The sequence below is a fragment of the Gopherus flavomarginatus genome, chromosome 5 (genome assembly GCF_025201925.1).
Source record: "Gopherus flavomarginatus isolate rGopFla2 chromosome 5, rGopFla2.mat.asm, whole genome shotgun sequence".
NCBI classification, from domain to species: Eukaryota; Metazoa; Chordata; order Testudines; family Testudinidae; genus Gopherus; species Gopherus flavomarginatus.
Window position 1 is genome coordinate 22,906,619 of NC_066621.1, and position 19,649 is coordinate 22,926,267.

A 19,649-nucleotide genomic window follows, 5' to 3' on the forward strand; every position below is an offset into this window, starting at 1 on the left:
ATCCCAGTAGTATCTCACGGAGATCAGAGCCCCATTATGCCAGGCACTGCAGAGACGCAGTCCCTGCTCCCAATGAACATACAGACAAGCGAAGAAGAGGGTGAAGAACAGGCACTGTTATCACCCCCTTTGATAGAGGGGAAATGGAGGCACAGAATAAGTCAGTTGCCAAGATCACACAGCGAGCCAAGAATTGAACCACGAAATTCATGAGCCCCAAGTCAGAGTCTTAACCACAAGGCCAGACTTCCTCAAGTTTCCTAGGGCTTCCGAACCCTCACACCTAGGACAGCAGTCCTGTAATCTCCCCCTTAGCATATGGTTGGGAGCTTGGATGCTAAAGGTCAGTGCCAAGGGCTCCTGGCTCCAAAGGGTTAACCTGCTTCAAAGGCAGGGGGATGGAATTGAGGGGACACATTATTCTGAGCTGCCTCTTCTCACTCTTTGTTCCCAGCTGTAGCAAATTGGCTGATGTTTGTTTGTTTGCTCGCTTTGGAGACATCAGAAGGAGCTAACTGGCTTGCCAGCCATGAAAGGGATAATTCATTGCGCTGGACGGGTGTATTAGCATTTACAGCAAGGGGATAAATCGCACGTGGCAATGAGCGTTCATCATCCCTTTGGCCCAGTTCTCAGCGCCCGCGATCGGAGTGGAGAACTAAGCTGTGTGTCAAGTCAGCAGCTCCACGGCGGGAAGATCAATGGAGTCCTCTCTGGCACTGCTTCCCTGGGCACGCTGGCGGGGGAGAGAGAATGCCATTTCCCTGCTTTGTTGTGCTCGAGCAAGGTAATTACTTCTTAGCTTTAGAAAAGCAGCCAAGGATTCATTCGTCTCCTCTGGAGCCAAGCCAAGATTTCAAGGGAAGGAGAGACTGGAGGGAGCTTGGGGGTCAGGCAGATTCAGGGAGTGATGATGAGTCCCCAGAATGGCAGGTGTTGCGGCTAATGGTTTATTGTTCAAGGCAGGGACGTAACAACCCCGGCCAGGAATGAAAAGCACAGGTCAGTACCCACTTGAGCTAAAAAAGGGGCTCCTGTGGGGTAGGCCAATGCTGCAGTCGGGAGGTGAGATTGCAGCACAGGTCGAGATCCCTAGCGAACTTTAACCGAGCTAGCTCCAGTCCCGGAGCAGCACAGGGGTAGCTGCCATCACCCCTCCAAATGCAGTGTCGACATACCCTTACCCATGCGCAAGTGGCAGGGTGAGCCAGACACTACAGAGTGGCATGCGCACATGAATACATAACCGCAGTGCTCCCCAGACATCACCCTCACTAAGTGCATTGGACACATGCTGCACCCAGAGAGAGCTTTGGTCACAAGAATACAGACCCCCCTAGCACTAGCTGCAGCAGAAGCAATGCTCCTAGTCTCTGAGAGCCAGCCGCAAAACCTGGGAGCTCCTTTTTAGAACCTGTAAGGAGCTGAGATACCACGGTGATGAGCTTGAGATAGAGGAGTGGACCCCTCAGGAGACAGATGACTATAGGGCAATGTGCTCATCACGGTAGCCATTCCAACACAAACACCCCTACATCAATAGCTGGAATACACAGTTGTCTTTATGGGCACCTTGACTTACTTCTCTGCAAGCAGTTATAATCACAGAAGCACAGGCAGTGGCAGACCAGATCAGACTAGGGGCCCATCTAGCTTGATATCTTGGCTGTGAGAGTGCCCAGCGCCAGCTGCTTTAGAGGAAGGCGCAAGACCCCCCGCCAATGGAAAAAGTATAGAGAAACCAGCCCAGGGCAGGACTTACTTCCAGACTGTCAGACTTTGGCTTGTGCCCTGACACAGGAGAGTTTATACCTTTCATACGTTTCATTCTTACCTCCTTGGATGTTCTCATTATCCATATAAAGGTCTACTTTTCCCCAAATCTTTCTAAGCTCTTGAGTCCAATATCTTGTGCCAATGAGTTCCACAGGCTAATTATGTGAGGTGCAATTCAGTTAGAGCTTAAGTGTTTATTTTCAAACCTAGAATAATAAAATCATAGAAATGTAGGGCTAGAAGGTACCTTGAGAAGTCGTCTAGACCATTCCCCACCCCACACTAAGGTAGGACCAAGTAAACCTAGACCAATCCTGACAGGTGTTTATCCAACCTGTTCTTAAAAATCTCTAGTGAGAAGGGGTTCCACAACCTTCCTCAGAAGCCTATTCCAGAGATTAACTATCCTTATCAGGAAAAAAAAACTTAACTCTATCTAACCTCAGTTTCCCTTGCTGCAGATTAAGCCCATTATTTCTTGTCCTACCTTCTTCAGTGGACATGGAGAACAATTGATCTACGTCCTCTTTATAACAGCCCTAAACATATCAGGAAGACTTACCAGCTTACCCCTCAGTCATCTTTCATCAATATTAAACTTCCCAGTTATTTTTAAACCTTTCATCATAGATCATGTGTTTTGGCAGGCCCTGATGACTTGAATATATCTAAACTTATCTAAATATTCTTAAATCTGTTCTCTCTCTATTCTGGCTTCTGTTCCTTCCCCTTTGTTGTTAATATTGTGTTGAATATCTGGTCCCAATTCACCTATGAAATGAAGACTGCAGCAAAATAGACATGAAACACCTCTGCCTTCTTCAGGACATCCATTATTAGCTCTCCTTCCCCGCTAAGTAGTGAGCCTACACTGCTCTTTGTCTTTCTCTTGATCCTAATGTATTTACAGAACCTTTTCTAACTGCGTTTTATGTCCCTTGCTAGGTATAATTCATTTTGTGCCTTGGCCTTTCTGATTTTGTCCTCACATATTCTTCTGTATTCATTAGGGCTGTCGATTAATGGCAGTTAACTCACAAAAATTAATTGCAATTAACCGCACTGTTAAAAACAATAGAATATCAATTGAAATTTATTAAATATTTTTGAATGTTCTTCTACATTTTCAAATATATTGATTTCTATTACAACACAGAATGCAAAATGTACAGTGCTCACTTTATGTTATTATTACAAATATTTGCACTGTGAACATGATAAAAAGAAATAGTATTTTTCAGTTCATCTCATACAAGTACTGTAGAGCAATATCTTTCTAGGAAGGAGTATGGCAGAAAGAGATCTAGGGGTCATAGTGGACCACAAGCTTAATATGAGTCAATAGTGTGATACTGTTGCAAAAAAAGCAAACGTGATTCTGGGATGCATTAACAGGTGTGTTGTAAACAAGACACGAGAAGGCATTCTTCCGCTTTACTCTGCGCTGGTTAGGCCTCAACTGGAGTATTGCTTCCAGTTCTGGGCACCGCATTTCAAGAAAGATGTGGAGAAATTGGAGAGAGTCCAGAGAGGAGCAACAAGAATGATTAAAGGTCTTGAGAACATGACCTATGAAGGAAGGCTGAAAGAATTGGGTTTATTTAGTTTGGAAAAGAGAAGACTGAAAGGTGACATGATAGCAGTTTTCAGGTATCTAAAAGGGTGTCATCAGGAGGAGGGAGAAAACTTGTTCACCTTAGCCTCTAAGGATAGAACAAGAAGCAATGGGCTTAACCTGCAGCAAGGGAGATTTAGGTTGGACATTAGGAAAAAGTTCCTAACTGTCAGGGTAGTTAAACACTGGAATAAATTGCCTAGGGAGGTTGTGGAATCTCCGTCTCTGGAGATATTTAAGAGTAGGTTAGATAAATGTCTATCAGGGATGGTGTAGACAGTATTTGGTCCTGCCAGGAGGGCACGGGACTGGACTCGATGACCTCTCGAGGTCCCTTCCAGTCCTAGAGTCTATGAATCTATGAATCTATAAGAAGTGCATCTTTAAAATTTAGATTTATTTTGGTTACATAACTTCCCTCAAAAATAGCACTATGTAAAACTTTAGAGCCTACAAGTCCACTCAGTCCTACTTCTTGTTTAGCCAGTCACTAAGACAAACAAGTTTGTTTACATTTACGGGAGATAATGCTGCCCACTTCTTATTTACAGTGTCACCAGAAAGTGAGACCAGGCTTTCGCATGGAACTTTTGTAGCCAGCGTTGCAGAGTATTTACGTGCCAGATATGCTAAACATTCGTATGCCCCTTCATGCATCGGACAGCATTCCAGAGGACATGCTTCCATCTTGATGATGCTCGTTAAAAATAATACATTAATTAAATTTGTGGCTGAATTCTTTGGGGAAAGAATAGTAGGTCTCCTGTTCTGTTTTACCTGCATTCTGCCATATATTTAATGTTATAGCAGTCTTGGATGATGACCCGCACATGTTCTTTTTAAGAACACTTTCACAGCAGATTTGACAAAACGCAAAGAAGGTAACAAAGTCAGATTTCTAAAAATTCCTACAGCATTCGACTCAAGGTTTAAGAATCTGAAGTGCTATCCAAAATCTGAGAGGGGCGAGGTATTGGGCACGATTACAGAAGTCTTAAAAAAGCAACACTCCAGTGTGGAAACTACAGAACCAGAACCAACAAGAAAGAAAATCAACCTTCTGCTGGCGGCATCTGACTCAGATGATGAAAATGAACATGTGTCAGTCCACACTGCTTTGGATCATTATCAAGCAGAACCGGCCATCAGGATGGATGCATGTCCTCTGCAAAAGTGGTTGAAGCATGAAGGGAAATAGGAATCTTCAGCGCATCTGGCATGTAAACATCTTGCAATGCCGGCTACAACAGTGCCATGCAAACGCTTGTCCTCACTTTCAAGTAACACTGTAAACAAGAAGCGGGCAGCATTATCTCCTGCAAATTGTAACCGAACTTGTTTGTCTTAGCGATTGGCTGAACAAGAAGTAGAACTGAGTGGACTTGTAGGCTCTAAAGTTTTATATTGTTTTGTTTTTGAGTGCAGGTTTTTTTGCACATAATTCTACATTTGCAAGTTCAACTTTCATGATAAAGCGATTGCACTACAGAAGTGTTTCCCAAACTTGGAATGCTGCTCGTGTAAGGAAAGCCCCTGGTGGGCCGGGCCGGTTTATTTACCTGCCGCGTCCTCAGATCCGGCCGATCACGGCTCCCACTGGCCGTGGTTCACTGCTCCAGGCCAATGGGGGATGTGGGAAGTGGTGTGGGCTGAGGGACGTACTGGCCTCCGCTTCCAGCAGCTCCCATTGGTCTGGAGCAGTGAACCGCGGCCAGTGGGAGCCGTGATCGGCTGAACCTGCGGAGGCGGCAGGTAAATAAACCAGCCTGGCCCACCAGGGGTTTTCCCTACACAAGCGGCATCCCAAGTTTGGGAAACATTGCACTACAGTACTTGTATGAAGTGAATTGAAAAATACTATTTCTTTTGTTTTTTTGCAGTACAAATATTTGTAATAAAAATAAATATAAAGTGAGCACTGTACACTTTGTATGCTGTGTTTTAATTGAAATCAATATATTTGAAAATGTAGAAAACCTCCAAAAATATTTAAATATATGGTATTCTCTTATTGTTTAACAGCATGATTAATTGTGCGATTAATCACGATTAATTTTTTTAATCGCTTGACGGCCCTAGTATTCATCCTTAGTAATCTGTCCATGTTTCCACTTTTTGTAGGATTTTGAGACCTCCTGATGCTGTCATAGTGGCTCTTATTATTCTTTGTAGCTTTCCTTTATGTCAGGATAGTTGTTTGTTGTGCCTTTAACCCTGACCGGGAGTAACCAGGCATCATATGGGCCAGGGAAACGGTAGCCCTACTTGCCCAAGTAATCACATTGCATCTTTTGGTAACAATGAGCGATGTTCAAAAGAATCACATGAAGGTTCGGTTTCAATGAACCCCTGCAGACTCTCCTTAAAAGGGCTGGAATAGCCAGGGACTGCAGGTCAGGACTGAGGGGCACCAGCAAAGCTCTGTGTGGGGAAACCCAGCCCCGGAATAGCTGGGGGATGGTGAATCAGGCTTGAAGGGCATTGGCAAAGCTGAGTGCAAGGAGCCCGGGACTGGGATAGCAGTGGGGAACAAGGGCCTTTGGAGACAGGGCCGGTGCTACCATTAAGGCGAACTAGGCGGTTGCCTAGGGTGCCAAGATTTGGGGGCGCCAAAAAGTGGTGCCCCCAATTTTTTTTTACAGCAGTTCCTCCCCGAGCGCATGGTCACTGCTCCACTTCTCCTGCCTCCCAGGCTTGCAGCGCCAATCAGCTGTTTGGCGCTGCAAGCCTGGGAGGAGAATTAGAGCTGGGCAGTGTGCTCGGGGAGGATGTGGAGCAGAGATGAGCTGGGGCGGGTAGGTGGGGATCCCGGGGAGGGGGGCGGGGAGCCTCAGAGCGGGGGAGGGAGCTGCTGGGGGGGTGGAGGCGCCTCGGGGGGGGCGGGGAGCTGCCACAGGGCTGGGCGCAAGGTGGCCTTGCACCGGCCCTGATTGGAGAGTTGTCTGAGGAAAGATTTCACACACCGGCTGCACAATCCCTCAGCCATGCTACCATGATCAGACTGTCACTTTCATTAGCTCTAAATATGCTCCTTTAATTAAAGGGCAATCCGGTGGAATTCTTGTGGAATTACATATCGTCTCCCAGTGAAGAGCAGCTGAGCTCATTACACTGCATGCCGCAGGAATTCACATGACTCACATCCCGTAGCCTTGCCAGGCACTCATTCCACCTTTCTAGACAAAAGGGTCGTCATCTGACAGCCAGCATCAGACACAGACAAGATGGGCTGGAACCAACACCTGGATCGCTACCAGAGAAAGCTTTGACCTAGATCTGACTTTGTGGCTCAGACCCAGCTCTCATGGAAATAAACAGGCAAAAAGAAAAAAAAAAAGGCACCAATAACACTCAAATGCTCTGTCCGGAAATACAAGCACACGTGCTGTGAGAGCAGCTGTCAGCCTGGGAGCTGCCAGGGAGGGGCCCCTGCATAAACACTCCCAAACATTGAAGCAAGTTGGGGTTATTTTCCTGCCTCTGATAGAGACTCCCCAGTCTTGCTGCTGCTAAATCAACTCCTAGGGCCCATAAACCCACAGCTGAAATGCAGGTGTTTCCAAGAGACGGAAGCCTCCTCTGGGACAGTCACTGAGCTACATTGCCAGTATACCCCATCCTGCTTTCAGGAGAGGGTGTGAACACCACTTGTAAATACCTGTTGGTGTGTTCTCTCTTCGGTCACAGAGAGGAGGAGACATTAGTCAGCTCCTATCATCCATCAATGCCAAAGCACTGTACGAACAGGGTGTGTGGTAGTATCATTAGTCCCCATTTTATAAAAGTGAAGAAATGAAGGCACAAAGAGGAAAGGGGATTTGTCCAAGGTCCATCCCAGAGCAATGACTATAGCATTGGTCTCCTGTCTTCCACTCCAGAACCCTACCCTCTTGCTACAATCCCACCCTTTTCGAGCTTGCTGTCCATCGCCGTTAAAGCAAGCGAATCCTTTTTCAAACATCAGAGTTACCCATGGAAAATGTTCACACCTGAGGTGTTTGAAGGCTCCTCCAGTCAGGGGACAGGAACGCCACCATGTGATTTGACAGACCAATTGCACCTAATCAACCCAGCTGGTCCATAGATTGGCAACCGGTCTGCAGATTTAAAAACCACCATGGAAGTGATAAACCAAATAGAGGAAATAGAGGAAACTACACTGGTTCAGAGTGATTTTGTGAGCAAGGAAAAGGGGTTGAATTCACCCCATTGGTTACCCCTCACACACTATTTGCTGAACTTCAGTGGGCTGCTGTACATGGGGGCAAAGCGAGATCTTTGTCAAAATATTGACAGTGCATCACCAGAGATAACCTCAATCAGCCCAAGATTTGTAGGGCTCATAGACTGGGGACTGTTTATTGTGACTAATAAGGCAAATTCCAGCAATACCTTTGGGAGATCTTACTGTATTAAGCTTATGTATCATTGTGGGTCAGGGCTTGTATGTAATTCCACATGGAAGGGTGATCAGCGCCCTCCAGGAACTAAGAACTTTATGAGGCGTTGAGTCAAATTCACTCAGATTGTAACAACTCCAGAGGGGTATCACCACCTGGGGAGGCTGCATATACTGGTTCCAACTGGATTCTCCAGAGCCCACCAGGCAAAGAAAGGACTTTTGGATAAATAGCCTAACTCAGCGCGTGCTTTCTGATCCAGCAAACAGATAGGACCTTCTGTCCAAAGGGGGCCCCACAGGACGGATTGGGTGATGTCAGGTTAGCTTTTAGCATGCGCATCAGAACTTTTCTTGTTTTTAATGCATTTTCTCTGTAATGCTTTCACCTTAACAATAAATGTGCTTGCTTACAAGGAACTGTGGGGTAACTTATACCTGCAGGCCAATATGCTGTTTCCAGCCTCTGGGAACAGAGCAAAATAGAGAAACTGGCCTGCTTAGGCCAGCAGACTTGTTGGGAATAATAGTGTAGGCACGGAACTGTGGGGCTTGGAAAAACCCAGTCAGGAGGGAGAGAGACACAAGCCTCTACCCCAAGAGAAGTGATGGCTGAGGAGCCAGGAGCCTGAGGGTGAGTGCCCTGGCTGGACTATGGGGGAGAAATACAAGTGCACTTGCCCTGAACTGTGATACCCACAATTAGCTCCTTGGATAAAACTTTCTTATTAACCTACAGGCTCGTGTCTCTGTGTGTTATTGGTCAGACTGGTCTGTGCTGGAAGATTCTGTGGAGAACGAACACTATGGATCAGCAAATACAAGTGTACAGTACCGAGCTACCCCTCTGGTCCAAAGAAGGTCCCCCCTCCCACCTCCGCACACCCCTTTTAAGAAACATTTTGTAAGGCAAAGTTACAATAAAATATTAACATACTACATCACACATCACTTGTTTGGGGTCAGGTTAATATTAAAAGAACCTGGTAGTTTCTCAGCTCACACTAAGAGGCCAAATTCCACTGACACCAGTAGAGTTATTACACTATGGGCATGTCTATATTACGCGCTGGATTGATGGGCAGTGATCAATCCAGCGGCGGTCGATAAATAGACCGCCGAGTACTCTCGTGCCAACTCTGGTACTCCACCAGCGCGAGAGGCACAGGCGGAGTTGTCGGGGGAGCGTCAGCTGTCAACTTACCACATTGAAGACACCGCAGTAAGTAGATCTAAGTACGTGAACATCAGCTACGTGAATAACGTAGCTAAAGTTGCGTAACTTAGATCGATCCCTCCCCTCCCCCATAGTGTAGACCAGGCCCATGAGTTGGATTCAGCCCAAGATGTTCTCAGAGACCAGAATAAAGCTGAAAGGACTTACCACAGCCACTCGTGTTTACCAGTTGTTCAGGACCGTGGGAATCTCGTGATGGGCGAAAGAGAGAGGAGACCTAAACAGAGCAAAACAACAAGTTGTAAGATGGGCACAGCCATGGGCTCTCTCACTGCCTTGTGGAACTGGTCGAGTCCATACCTAGTGCCAGGCACGTTTTTTTCAGACAAGATTTTTTTTAATCAGAGAAAAATGCAGATTCGACGACACCCAGATGTTTTGTGAATTCATGTCGGTTTAGACTAACTGTTAAGTTCAAAAACAATTCCCCTAAAGTCAAAACATTTAATTTGTTTAGTTCAAAATGACTTTTCATCTCAAAGTTTCCTTTAACTTTATTTTAAAAAATCCAATCAAACGGTCAAAACTGAAACAAACGTAGCATAGACAGGCCCTTTGAAAAAAACCTGCACCTTCAAAACATGCTGTAATTAAACCACCGACATGTTAGGAACTGATAAAGCTCTTGCACGGGGAAATGGGACAGATTCATTCTGGAGCAAGAAAATGAGAATGCGGTGAAAATAATAATAATAATAGAAAAAGCCATGAGGAATCAGCCAACCAGACTAATCCTCCAGAATAGCGAAATGGGAAAGAACGTGAAATCATTAGAGCCAGAGCTATGTACACCAGGCAGAAATGTACACCAGGCAGAAACTGGTAGTTAAGAGGGGGAAGGACTTTCAGGTAAGTTCTCTGGGGCAGGGAACCTGTACAGCTCCTAGCACAACCAGGAGCCAGTCCATGACTAGGACTTGTGGGCACTACAGTAATTAACAACATAGCCATTGTGTGGTTTCAAACTGCCTGAAAAGAGGAATATGGGTTAGAACAATTTTGATTTGCAGCCCATCTAGAGTCAGGAAATAGGTGGGTTTAAAAGGTGTTTGATAAAGGTGAGTCTACAACAGGGCAGGGTGTTATTTATAAGTGGATTCTCCCTCACCAGCAATTTTAAAATCAAGCTGGGATGTTTTTCTAAAAGATCTGGTCTAATTCAAACAGGAATATTTGGGAGCAGTTCTGTGGCCTGTGCTATGCAGGAGGTCAGACTAGATGATCACAGTGGTTCCCATTGACCTTGGAATCTATGTATTTTAATCCCGTTTAGTTAAATCAGGGCAAAAGGCCAGGTGGATGCCATCATTTTGGTTTAAACCAAACTTGTTTCCGTTCATGAGGTTAAACCAACCCAAACTCAGCTGCTCTTCAACTGAAGGCAGAGCGTTCACACAGGAGTCTGCACCGTTTGACTAAACTGGTTTCAGTAAACCAGTGCACGTTTGTGCGTAGACAAGGCCCAATGCATTTTAACTCACTTCAGTCTAAACGGCTTTGCATTTAGTGTAGATGGAGTGAGTTGTCTTTTAAGACATTAGCTGGTCATGACTGGGGTTGCAGTTACAGAACTAGTTGCATCTCTGATCTCTCTCTGCTCTTTCTGTATGCAACCTCCCTCCCCCGCCCAAGTGTTAGGCCTCTTTCTTTCACCTTGCTAGGGTGGGATCCCACAACTCTCTTGGTCCTGGACAGAGTCTCTGGCTATAGCCCCTCTGAACTGGCCATGATCTCTCAGCAGATCCAACCGGGCTATGTGCTTGCAAGGCTTCCTTGCACCAGCTGGAATGACTGAAGTGCTGACTGCACAGCTTTCTTAAACCAAAGGACTGCTCGATCTTTGCAGCGCAGCACAAATGAGGATTTTAACACAACAACAGGCCTATGAACTTGGCTGTCTGACCTAATCCTCAGCATCCCCCAACAACTTAGTCAGGCCCACCTGCTTCTGACCCATCCTGCAGAGCCTGGGTCTTAGACAGGGGCTGTTAACTCCCCTACAGAGTCACTCTAACTGATTCAGTCCTTTGGATCCCTCTATTCCCAGCCTGGGCAAAACAGCTGTGCAACTCGGGCTGGGGCCCGCAATTAGCATCTTCACAGCTTAGTGGCTCCAGCCCTGTCTCTTATCCACCTGCCCCGTTTACCCTGAGCTGCCCTATCCCAATCCACTGTGTTCCTTCCTGCTATTCAGGGGCAGACGGTAAACCTCTCCCATGTCACAGTCACATAACAGCATCTAGAAATTAACACAGATCGGAATTCCTAGCCCCACATCACCACAGCCAGCTCGAGGCCCCTCCCAGGACTATCCATGAGCCGCTAACCCATTTATAGGCATGGATGGTTCTCCTAAACTCACTGGGCCTTTTGTGGGGGTCTGGTTACAGAACTGCAGTGAGAGCGTGTTCACAAGCACAGCCACATTCCCCCAGGATGGCTAGGCAGGGGCCCTGCCCCTCTCTAGAGCAAAAGGCCCATCTCCCATTTCTTAGCCCTTCTCTCTGCACCTTCTCATGGGAGACCTGCTCTGCCAGGCTAATCCCCCTGGAGTGGTGCCCCATGCACCCTCCTTCCAATCCCTCCTCAGGCCTCTTTCTTGGGGGGGGGGGCAGCAGTGTCAACCTCCCCTCCACCACCCCAGCTCCCCAGCAGCCTCAACCTCCCCTACCACATACCCCCAGCAGCGTCAACCTCCCCTCCCCACCCCAGCCCCCTAACTGCATCAACCTCCCCTCCAACCCCCAGCAGCACCAACCTGAACCTCCCCTCTACTATTCCTTCCCCCAACCCCAGCAGTGCTGACCACTGGATTTATCCTCCTTCAGACTAGGGCTGGCCCTGGACCAAATGGCATCTGCCCTCTATTTGTTAAACTTTTGAATACCTTATTTTTATTGCATTTGTAGCCCATTTCATGACTTTGATGCATGGTTTGATTTGCACAATTTATCCCTGTCATATAAGATGACAAGTTTGCATGCTAGGATCTGTAAATCTGTATTTATTTATGCCATATATATATGCAAATAAAAAATTTGTTTCCTCTAAGCTTATAGAAACTTTTTAATGTTAAGAATAAGCATCTTTTATTTTCCATGGGGGGGGAAATATGAGGGAGAGCAAAAGTCTATGTTCTGCAGTCTTAGACAGTCATCAAACATTACGCGTTAAGCATGGCCAAAGAAGTAACGGGGTTTGATTGATATCTCTGGTGTCTCATTAAATACGTCCTTTATTTGTCACTACTCACACTCTTCAAGTCTTAAAACACAAGTCCACTTTCACAATTACACAACAAAACAAGGCTCACAATATCGCAACTGGGCTCTCACGTCTCTTCATTCTTACTTCTCACTGGCTGGTTGGCGATGCCCCTTATCTATCCGCGAGGGCTTGGCTGACAATGTTCTAGGAGGTTCGAGGAAAATGTAATTCTCCAAGTCTGGAAGGTTCCAGGAGATTCTACATTCTAGGAGGTTAGTGACAAATGGCTCCACTTACGGAACACCTGAAATATGTGACCTCAAAACTTCTCTTTTCCCTTTTGTCACTAAAAACAAAACCAGCCGCCCAAGCCCAGCACCCCACAAACCCGGCACCCCAGGAGGTCGCCTGCCCCTAAATCTGGCCCTGCCTCGGGCTATTAGAATATATTAATTTACCACAAATGTTAACTCTCCCTCTCTCACACTCACCCCTTATGTCTCTCTCAGGCTGTAACTCACACAGAACTCACAAGCTGTGCAAACACCCCCTAGGATTTCTCATGCTCCCTTGACTGTTGTAACCCTTCTCCTCACAATCCTCATCACCGCATCTCTACTGCTTCTTCCCACACTACCTCAGCTGCAGAACCTGCTCCTGCAAACCCATGCTACAGAGCCTAGCGCTCACTGCTGGTGAAATCGATTGGCCAGAGGATGGCAGCCGTCGCTAGCGCTCAATAGGGGGATTTTGCAGAATTAGGCCCTTCAATTGCCAGATTCTAGTGGCAGACTCTGTGTCTGACACTTCTCTGTAAGTCTCCAGGCTTAGCTATTGCACTACAGAATACAGCATAATAGCCAGATTCAAGCAAGCACTTTGCTATTGGTCGCCTCTCAGCCCCATCCCAGCACTTCACACACAGTTTACCTCACAGGTTCTCAACTCTTTTCTTTCGATCCCGCCGCCCCCCCCCCCCCCGCTCAAATATGCTGTAGAAACTCCATGGCCCTACTGTGCCACAACTGTTTTCTGCATATAAAACCCAGGGCCGGCGTTAAGGGGTAGCAAGCAGGGCAGCTGCCTGGTGCCCCACACCACAGGGCCCGCTGTGAAGCTAAGTTGCTCAGGCTTCTGCTTCAGCCCTGGACGGTGGGGCTCAGAGACCCAGGCTTCAGCCCTGCACAGCAGGGCTTAGGATTTCTGCCCTGGTCCCCAGCAAGTCTAACACTGAGGACTTGGTGAACCCCCTGAAACTTGCTCACCCCTGTTTGAGAACCACTCAGTTAAAGGACAATTGATTATTTAAAAGCTGTTTTAACAGCTATGAAATAATCCTGCGTTTCATATCTGGTGCCTCTGCCTCCAGGGGTCTGAGGCCAAGACCCTGAAGGGTATTTAGGTTCCTAACTCCCATGGGAGCCTAAATACCTGTCAGGATCTGGGAGGGCGTGAGCTCCAAATCCAGGTGGAATCAGAAATCATTTTCACTTGCCCTAACCAATTCGAGACTGAGGCACTAAAACACAGCACTGCCCTGCACCGTCCTGCTTTTCCCCCCATACGTGCAATGAGCCAGACAGCCCCATAACAAATGTCACAGGCTGGGTCCCCAGCTGGCGTAAGTCGGCATAGCTCCAATGGATCAGCACGGACCCCTCACCATGGTGACAGGGGAGCACACCTAGCTTTCGGTGCCACTTGAGGCAAAGCAGAGTATTCTCTAGTGAAGTGAGTAGCAGAAGAACGTACCCCAGTGCTGCCCCTCAGCATGGTAAGAAAATGCCTTGTGCACCTCCGATATGTGTCTTCAGGAGCACAGATCCTTTTCAGGCTTCGTCTGACTCATAATCTGCATTCAGTGCTGGGTCCCAGACATCAGTCACCAACTCTAAATCCTGGTACTTTTAGTCCCTAGGAAGGGACTTAATCAAGGTATACAAATTAACTAATGACCCAGGAAAGGGAAATCTAAGATTCCTGTTTCCAGTTTTCCATTGGAGAAGAGTAAAGGGACATTTCATTCAATTGGAAGGCAGCCAGTTTAAAACCAACAGCAGGAAATACTATCCCACACAAAATATCATTAGTCTGCATAACTCATTGCCACAAGAAATCATTGCTGCCATGAGCGTAGTAGGATTCTAAGAAGGAGCAAACCTTTCTCTGGATAAGGAGTACAGCGTATAAACTCAGCTTAGGACACGGGCCAACCAGTAACGGATGGGTCAGAAAGAAATTTTCCTGATGGGTTACTTATTCCATCAATGCCCTGCAATGAAGCAGTGGGTGCTGGCAGTTTTCAAGCCAGGACACCAGTCAAGACGGAGCCCTGTGCTGAGAAGGTATGGCAGGTCCTCTGTTCTGTCACTGTACTAGTCTGAAGCAGAAACACTCAGACAGATGTTAAAGGATCCCATCAAAATGCCCTAGAGATAAACCTTTGCTCCAACTCTTCTGCAACAGAAGTCATGGAAATGTAGAGAGGCTGGATACAACAAGGCTCATCTCCTCCTGGGGCATGCTCCATCGGGGTTAGGACCATTCCTACCAGGCCCTCATTTTCCAGCCAAACGGTTGTGCCCAGCTTTGGAACGTGGCAGAAGACTCTAGGTGATACCCTGGAAGAAGTGGACTTCTGTAGCTCAGCTGAAGAGCCAAGTCACCTCAACACTGAAGGCCAAGAGAACCAGCATGAGATGAGGGGAAACTGAGGCAGAAGATGGGCCCAGAGCCAGACTGGGTAGATCCCTGTTAGTCTAGATACTTCCCTGGGTACTGTCCAGCCTAGCTTTAAAGATCAACCAATGCAACCTCCACCACTTCTCCTGGGAGATGGCTCTACAGCCTCTGTGACCTTGCTCTAAGGAAGTTTCACCCTCTAACATCTTCTAGCAGAGCCGATAGACCCGATCAGAGGTACTGATCCTACACACACACACCCATTAGTTTCACTGCACAAGAAGGTGGCAGGCAGAGCTTTCTGTCCTATAGGTCCCCAAATCTACTCGGATCAGTAGTGACACAGCTGTGGCCATCAGCCAGCTGCTCAGTGTCCAAGGTCTCAGTCCACTTCTACTACTGCCCAGGTCATCAAAATCTTTGCATCACCCATACCCCACTGGCATGAACTGGGCCACTCACTGGCAGCCTCAGAGGCCATGGACTGAAGCTCTGATTCCAGACAGCACTTGAGCAAGTGCTTAACTCTAAGCACGAGCTTATATCCCGTGGACTTCAGCACTTTGCTGAATCAGGACCAGCACGTGCCATGGATACGGAGCTCATCCTGGCTACAGTTAGGTCCTGCACAGGCCAGGGCTGAAGTACAAGGCACGGTGGGCATGCTTGCGCAGCCATGGCTTGCTCTGTGCCAGTTGGGATGATAAATTAGAAGCCTCCAGACTCCAGGGCCGTCCGGCTGGCTCCTTTCCCCAGCGCTATCGCTCACTATGTCAGCATGGTCCATTGTCAGACTGAGCAGCTGCTGATGGGAGTTATTCCAGGTCAGGAGCAAGTTGCACAGGCGTATGTGATTGGTTTGGTTAATGCCCAAGCAGAGCTCTGCGGCGTGGCGGGGGGGGGGAGGGTTAGGTGGGTGCATTTGGGCTTGCTGCAGATTGTGCAGCTAGGGATGGCCCCGGTACGTCACTAAGAGCCAGCCAGATGCCGTCTGTGGACACAAGGACTCATATTCAGAAGCTTCTAGTTCTATGCCAGACACATCTGGCCGAGCTCTTTATTTTTGCAGCTCATGGTTCCGGTACCATACTGAGCTGAGTGCGGGGGTGAGGATGGCATGTCTGGGATCTCTCCCTCTTCTCAAGGTGCTGGAGCTCTGTTCTCCAATGCATGCAGCCATGCTTAGGAAGCGGGGAGGTCAGGACGCCAGCCTAGAACCAGGCATACTGGTGCCTTGCTCTGCCCAACATGCCCTCGCCCGCCGTTTCCAACAGACCAGGGATGGAGTCAGGAGACAGGACGCGGCAGAGCTGATGTGGGAGGCAGTTGCACCACTTCTACCGTCTTTACGCTTGCGAGGATTCCCCTGCCGCTTTCAGCTCACTCTGCGCTGTGCACAGCTTCAAGGGACATCTCCGCTGCAAATTAAGGTGTAAGGATAGCACAGCTCTGCATACCAACGCTAGCTATAATCTAGCTAGCGCAGAGAGCAGCAGCAGTGAAAACACAGCAGCACAGAGCCCAGCGCAGGCCAGCAACCTGCCTACATACCCAGGGTCCCTGGTAGGCTTATCCCAATTCTGAAGCCTGTATCGCCCCATTTTGACTACTATTGTTACCTGCACTAGCTAGACCAATGCCAGCATAAGTATCCCAACCCATGCTATGGCCACACCTTCATCTCCCATCTGAGTGCACTTGTGAGATGAGCATTGCTCCATGTCTAACAACAACCCCACAGAGGCACTTCCGCAACTCTATCGGGTCAGACTAAACCATGGCTAAGTGAACATCTGCATCTGCCAGAAAGTCATCTTCATGCCAGTGCTCAGAGCTACGGCTGCCCAGTCTCTCTGATCTGCTGGAAAGAGCTTCATATTTCAGCCTCTCTACTGGAGTTGGCCAAGAAGTTTTTTGATGGAAGAGTCGATACAGCATTCAGACTGGGGAAAGACGGCTCAGCGGTCAGAACACCAGCCTTGGCAATGGGAGACCTGGGTCAAGTCACATAAGGCCAGATTTTCCCAGCTGAAATATCTAAAGATGCCGGTGGCCACCTCGTGGCACCTGCAAAAGCAGCTAAGCAAGTCAGGTGCTTCGCTCCCATTGAAGCCACAGGCCTTAGATACCTTTGAAAATCTGACGATTCGTCTCTCGATATAGCGACAGCTAGAAGTGAACCTTCCAGCCCAGGAAGACAGATGCGCTAGTGTGCTACAAACAGCTTCGTGGCTGTGGTGGGTTGGGTGCTCAAGCCCACCAGCCCCTGGGTCTGATCTCATGTGGCTAGCTCGAATCTCCACTGGAGCTACAACGCCCGCACTGCTGCTTTTAGCACGCTAGCCCTACCCAGGCTGAGAGGGTAGACAACCCCCCCGGGGCTCAATTTACAAGCACTAACGCATTAGAAACTGTGAAGTGCTCAGATAGGACAGAAACAGAGGCTAGATAAGGAAAAAAAAGTTCAATCTTATTAAAAACCTTTTTTAACGAACAAATGTTAATGTAAACATTGTGATGTTCCTGAAAGTCTGTTTTTTGACAAATACAATGAACATTTTTGGTTGGTTTACTGGATTTCAGTTTTGTTTTTCTGGGTTTTCTTTGTTGTTTGTGTTTCTTCTGTTGCCAGTTTTGATTGTCTTGACTGCATAGGGGTTTCAGAACAGGACATTTACAAAGGCAAACACTTACCATGAGAAAACTTGAAATTTACATTTTCAAAAGTTTCAATTCTCAGAAAAAGTCAATACATTTCCCCAGAATTTTTTTTAAAATCCCCCCATGTTATAACCTAGCAGAATAAAAATGTACTTAACACTTCCGTGAAACTTAAAATTTTGAGCAGCTCTTCTTTGCACTAACCCTTATTCTGAACTTTTCTTCCCTTAGCAAAAAAAGTAGTTCTTCAGTGCCTCAGGCCACCCTTCTCATAGCATGAGTCACATCAATATCCTCTCTCTGCTCATTCCCCAGCATCCAACTTTGGAATAATGGCCTTCCATGCTGAAACTGGGCCAAAACAACTAATACCAGGCCACTCCAAATATTTACTGCATGGCAAATCAGATTCCAGAAAATCAACTTCTGATCTGCCACAAGTTAAGACAAATATCAGCTCCTTGATTCACATCCCTTCATACCAACAGCCAACTCCTCAGACACACATCAGCTTGTCACCTTTCAGGGGCACAATTGATGGTTTTGGAATTCCAGCTTAATCCAAAGCCCAGAAAAATCAATGGAATCACTCCCATCGGTGGGCTCCAGAGCAGACCCTAGCAGAACTATTTAGGCCACATGGTGGAGCTCAGCACAGCTATTTTATATCACAGTAACATCAGGAGGTCCCGGCGCACCCGGTGCTCTGCAGGCAGAATGAGACACAGTTGCTGCCCCCAAAGTGTTTACAAACTAAATAGCCCACCCAGACAAAGAGCGGGAGGGGAAACAGAGGCACAGAAAGGTGAAACAATTTGTCCAAGATCAGTGGTAGAGGTGGGATTAGAAGCTAATTTTTGTGACTCCCAGTCAGCACCCTACCCACTAGACCACCAGGGAGGGAGGGGCTGCTGCAGATACAGATCAGAGGGAAGTATTGATACTGAATCTGGATTTGCCGTGACAGTTTGGGCTGGGATTCCAGCCAGTTAGCTGTTTCCCCAGTGATCACCACAAGCCCCTATAAATAACTAGGCAGCTGCCTCCGTGGAGACTAGAGTAGCTGTTGGGTTCCGGGTCTCTACTTCCTAAACTCTGAATCCTGCGATTCACTGGAAAAGCTTTTCTGAAGATCCTTCCATCATGATGCTCAGGACAAACAGTGCGCTGGCTCCTTGGCAGCTGTCCCACTGAGAACAGACCGAGCTGTGGCCCTCTTACTCTCCCCACATCTCACCTGGAGCCTGCCTGGAAGGGCATGACCCTGCCAACAGCGGGGCAGAGTGCTGTGCAAAGTCAAGAGCTCAGGGCCAGATAAGGAGCGCGGGGGACTCTGATCCTGATGCTGCTGCCATGTCACTCCTTGCAATCTGGCTTCCACCCTGTAACAAACCTGGTGGCAGTTTGTTCACAGCTCGGACTCCCATTATGAGTCAACATTGTGTCCTTGTTGCCAAGAAGGCTAACGGCATTTTGGGCTGTATAAGTAGGGGCACTGCCAGCAGATCAAGGGACGTGATCATTCCCCTCTATTCAACATTGGTGAGTCCTCATCTGGAGTACTGTGTCCAGTTTTGGGCCCCACACTACAAGAAGGATGTGGAAAAATTGGAACAAGTCCGGCAGAGGGCAACAAAAATGATTAGGGGACTGGAGCACATGACTTATGAGGAGAGGCTGAGGGAACTGGGATTGTTTAGTCTGCAGAAGAGAAGAATGAAGGGGGATTTGATAGCTGCTTTCAGCTACCTGAAAGGGGGTTAAAAGGAGGATGGATCTAAACTGTTCTCAGTTGTAGCAGATGACAGAACAAGGAGTAATGGTCTCAAGTTGCTGTGGGGGAAGTTTAGGTTGTATATTAGGAAAAACTTTTTCACTAGGAGGGTGGTGAAGCACTGGAATGGGTTACCTAGGGAGGTGGTGGAATCTCCTTCCTTAGAGGTTTTTAAGGTAAGGCTTAATAAAGCCCTGTCTGGGATGATTTAGTTGAGGACTGGTCCTGCTTTGAGCAGGGGGTGGGACTAGATGACCTCCTAAGGTCCCTTCCAACCCTGATATTCTATGATTCTGTG

General features: G+C 47.5%; 2 protein-coding genes across 7 annotated transcripts in view; one reads left to right on the forward strand and one right to left on the reverse strand.

The window, feature by feature from the left end:
- The window catches only part of PPP1R12B (protein phosphatase 1 regulatory subunit 12B), a 602,395-nt gene that overhangs the window by 230,077 nt on the left and 352,669 nt on the right, over positions 1–19,649 (forward strand). The window lies entirely within an intron of this gene.
- The window catches only part of SYT2 (synaptotagmin 2), a 204,840-nt gene that overhangs the window by 55,592 nt on the left and 129,599 nt on the right, over positions 1–19,649 (reverse strand). For all 4 annotated transcript variants that reach the window (XM_050956303.1, XM_050956304.1, XM_050956306.1 and 1 more), the window contains exon 2: positions 9,175–9,244. The gene's annotated coding sequence lies outside the window, so the exon portion shown is untranslated. The remainder of the gene's footprint in view (positions 1–9,174; positions 9,245–19,649) is intronic.